The sequence below is a fragment of the Lissotriton vulgaris genome, chromosome 7 (assembly GCF_964263255.1).
Source record: "Lissotriton vulgaris chromosome 7, aLisVul1.2, whole genome shotgun sequence".
NCBI lineage: Eukaryota > Metazoa > Chordata > Amphibia > Caudata > Salamandridae > Lissotriton > Lissotriton vulgaris.
In genome coordinates this window covers 1,197,098,021-1,197,102,498 of record NC_141695.1, presented here as the reverse complement: position 1 = coordinate 1,197,102,498, position 4,478 = coordinate 1,197,098,021, and the positions used below count along the sequence as shown (strand labels likewise).

General features: G+C 48.5%; 1 pseudogene; it reads right to left on the bottom strand.

Moving 5' to 3' along the window:
- Window positions 1-975: 975 nt before the first annotated feature.
- Window positions 976-3,396, bottom strand: LOC147703157 (28S ribosomal RNA; annotated as a pseudogene).
- Window positions 3,397-4,478: the final 1,082 nt, after the last annotated feature.

The following is a 4,478-nucleotide window of genomic DNA, read 5'->3' as shown; positions in this document are numbered from 1 at the left end:
TCGGGGACGAAAAAATCGAAGAAGTTGAGGAGTATACCTATCTGGGTGGGATCTTCACTAAGTCACTAAAAAACAATCGCCAGTTTCTAAACTTGTCGAGAAAATCAGAGGTGCATGCAGGAGCACTGCTAAGGTTATACGCGGCCTCGGGAAATAGACATTTTTTGCTCCCTGCTTAAAGTCTACAGTGTGAAGATCCCTGCAGTTTTATCGTATGCCTTGGAATACATTCCTATAAAGCAGGGGACATTCCTGGACCTAAAAGAAGGAAAAATATTGAGGAAAATGCGAAAAGTAGCGCAGTCTATCCCAGTACAAGCACTCCGCCTTGAACTATCGCTTACGAGCTCTTACTCTCGAGGTATCGCAAACATCATTAGGTGGGCATACAACCTGCTCCATGCAAAGGAAGGTACACTTCGCTCCCTTCTTAAAACAGAGACCTTTGATAGTGATTCTACGAAGCACGTATTTTATAAAAACATGTCTTTCGCCTTCAAACTGGCGAATATTAGTACTGATCTGTTGCTGACTTGGACACCGCCTCAACTGAAACTCTTTTTAAAATGCTATACCCCAAGACTAAGCTTTGACCTTGACTCATCGTATTGCGCCAAATTAAGTATATATAAAAACTTTGCTGAATCAGTGGTATTTAAGAAAACCCAGAACTATATAGATTTTAATCTCACTCATGGCGCTAGGAGATTAATCATCCTGCTCCGGTTGGGCATTCTACCCACCCAAACTTTAACATCAAAATGGCATCAAAACGAGTCATCAATATGTAGCCTATGTAACGGCGGGGAGCAGGACTTAGAGCATCTACTGTTCATATGCCCCAACTTAAAAGTAGTAGCGGCAAGAGCAAAACATCTGTATCCTATATATCTCAGATGCCGCATCACACCGTCATGGAATTGATTATCGCTTGCAAAACTCCCCCTAATGAACTAGTTTGTTATAAACTTTATAAATTTTTAAAACCTCTTTTATCTATGTATTAACATGAGAACTTTTAAAAGCTGTAATAATCGAATTTTATATATTATTTGTGGTCCTCAGTGGAGTACCAAACCAAATAAAAACTTGTTTACTGTTTACTGTTACTTTGTTTTGGTTGAACATTCGGATTTCCCTGGTCCGCACTAGTTCTAAGTCAGCTCCTATGTGCAGGCCGAAGCGGAACGCTGACCCTGCTCCTTAAGAACAGGCACGCAGAGAGTCAACCAACACAGCTGGAGCAATCCACAGGAATGGCCCACCTCTGATCCAGGCTCACAGCAGCCTCAGAAGGCAACACCTCAGTCATCCACAGTCCGGATCCAGTCCCGATTCGCACTCCAGCCTGACTTACCCAGGCCTTAGAGCCAATCCTTATCCTGAAGTTACTAATCTTACTTGACAACTTCCCTTACCTATATTGTTTCAACATGCCAGATCCTGTTAACCTTGGGGACCTGCTGTGAATATGGGTATGGCCCAGTGTGAGCTTGACACCATCTCGCTCAGATTTTCAAGGGTCAGCGAGAGCTCACCGGATGCCACTGGAACTGCAATGTTTTCCAAGGCTCAGGCCCCTCTCTATTAGTGAACCCATTCCAGGGTGCTCTGCCCTTCATAAATAATAAATACCTCTTCCCCAGGGCTCCAGTTGTCTCCTCCAAGATTGTTTGTGTTACCCCACTGGACACCATGAAGTTGCCTCTCTCTACCACTCAGGGTTTAGAGATCTTCACCCGGCTCACTTTCAATCAGCCCAAGGCAACGTAAGCCATCACCCGCCCCTTCTGAACTTCACTTGCCCACCTCTTAGGACCAACTCACCCATGTACTACTGCTGTTAACATTGAATCCCTCTCCACTTCAGCCTCAAATGTTCTCGCTTGAATATTTGGCATTACCACCAAGGTCTTCAACTGCAGTGGCTTCACCTGGGCCCACACCTGGGTTTTCATGATCACTGCAGCAGCTGTTCCACTCATCACAGCTTAGCCCCTACTTGGCAGTGCTGGCAACGGGGGGGTATGACTTCTGGGGTCTGGTGAGTGTCAGCATCATGTTCTTTAACCCACTATTCTGTTCATCATTAGCATTCGATGCCCAGCTCTGTGCAGCAAGCCAGGATTCTTACCCATTTAAAGTTTGAGAATAAGTTTCAATCCCATGACCTCTACTCATTCGCTTTACTAGATAAAACCGAGATTTCCGAGCACCAACTACCCTGAGGGAAACTTTGGAGGGAACCAGCTACTAGAGGGTTTGATTCATCTTTCGCCCCTACACCCAAGTCAGACAGCTAATTTGTATGTTAGGATCACTATGGACCTCCACTAGAGTTTCCTCTGGCTTTGCACTGCCCAGGCATAGTTCACCATCTTTCAGGTTTTATCACACACACTTATGTTCTACCTCCTGACAGAGTCAGCGAGAGGGGCAGGTGGTGCACCTGCTGCAAAGAAGCAGCAGGACCTCAGCCTGCACACACCATCCCCCACCTTCATTGCACCATAGGCTTTCGGCACTCTGACTCTCGAATGTGTTAGACTCCTTGGTCTTTGTTTCAAGATTGGGTCAGGTGGGTAACCAACATCACTGCAGACACCTGGCACCCAAAATGGGCCTCCTCACCCGGCAGCGCAACTTAGTCAGGGCACACTGTGCACAGTCTGTCCCAGTCAATAGTCATCAGTCTGCCCCGTCTTCCTTCCCCGCATTAGCACATCCCAATAGGGCTGGGCCCGTTTGTGGGAAGAGGGTGCAGAAGCAGTCGATCTCCCTCAGGCCCACAGACATGGCAAAGCTGCTGCTAGGGGTGCTGTAACACTTTCTATCAAAGCAGAGAGCCCCCTGCCCCCCTGAATCCTTCCCAGCTGAATCAGAACCAGTTGAAGCATATTAGCACAGAGTAAATGCACCCTGCAGGCTGGGTATACCCAGGCTATGGCCTTACTGAGGGTATCCACCCTCCTGGGTGACTCAACTCTCAACAGTTTCATTTCTTTTTAAACTCTCTCTTCAAAGTTCTTTTCAACTTTCCCTCACAGTACTTGTTGGCTATTGGTCTCGCACCCATATTTAACCTTAGATGGAGTTTACCACTTGCTTTGGGCTGCATTCCCAAGCAACTTGACTCAAAGAAGGCCCAGTCCTGATGCACCTGGGGCCATTAATTGCCTAACACATGTATGGGGTGAGGCCTGATCAAAAGGACTTGGGACCCCTGAGTGATACAGGGGAGTCAGCCTTCTTTCCCGCACCCACCGCTAGGTTGGGATATGGCACTGGGATCTTCCCTCTTTATTTGATGTTACTGAGGGAATCATGGTTAGTTTATTTTCCTCCACTTAGTAATATGCTTAAATTCAGTGGGTCTCTACGTCTGGTCTAAGGTCATTGTCGGATGCCAATGCATGGAGAACAAGTCAATTTGATGGGTTAGCAGAAGGGGACATCTGCACATTAGCCATCTGCCAACCACCAGGGCCAAAGGAAGCCAGGGCTCAGTCCCTGCACATCCCCAGCTTAGGCAGTGATCAGTGTAATGCAAAATTAGTAATTACAAACAGATTGTTATATGTTATTTTAGAGGATTGCATCCAAGCAAGTCTCTTTTATATGAGACCTTGCTCCATCAGCAGCAGCCCCAAGGCATCCCATCGGGCTGGGGGTACCTCCTTGCCCTGGTAGGAGGCACCAAGGGGAGAAGAGCCAAGCACCTTATACCATCAAAGCAACTCATCGGCTTCCGGTACATGCCTGGAAGCTCGAGTGGCTGGGGGCAGTATCTACTCCCGCTCCTCTGGCTTCAAGGGGCCATGGTATTGCCACCAAGAGGAGCCAGGGTTCCCTCATGACCCTGGCTCCTTCTTATTCAGGCTGTCCTGCCACCCAAGACAGGCCACTCCTCAGTCACTCGAAACCTGGGAAGGCTGAGATTGGGCTTGAGAGGGTCCAAGTGGCAGGTCCTTCAGAGGGGTTTCAGCCCTGGGAAGCACTGCAATTCGGTGACCCCAGGTGCGTGCTGAGTGAGCATGGGGTTTCTCTTGGGAGGGCTGTCTCTCGTATCGTGCCTCTTACAGAGGGTCCGGGGCATCGCCTGTCAGTTTGGTCCTCACAGGTGGAGGAGCTCACCACATGCCTGGTCCTCACCTAAGCACCCAGTAACCACAGACCGCACTACTGGCTAAGGCACACAAGGAGAGGGCCGGGCTCTCTTTGGAACTTCTAGGGTAGCCCAGGCATCTGGGCGCTCTATCGGAACACATGGTACACAATCAGAGACCAGAACTCAAAGGAGGGCCATCTGTTTGCACTCTGTCTTATTTTTAAAAAGGAATGTGTTCGCCCTTGGATAGGACAGGAACTCTATGGCTTAGGTTCTCGGAGCCTGAGCTGGGAATAAAGCAAGGGGCTAGTGGGTTTGGGGGCTAAAAGAGTTCTGACCTAGGGCCCAGTGACAGCCTCTGAACCCAGAT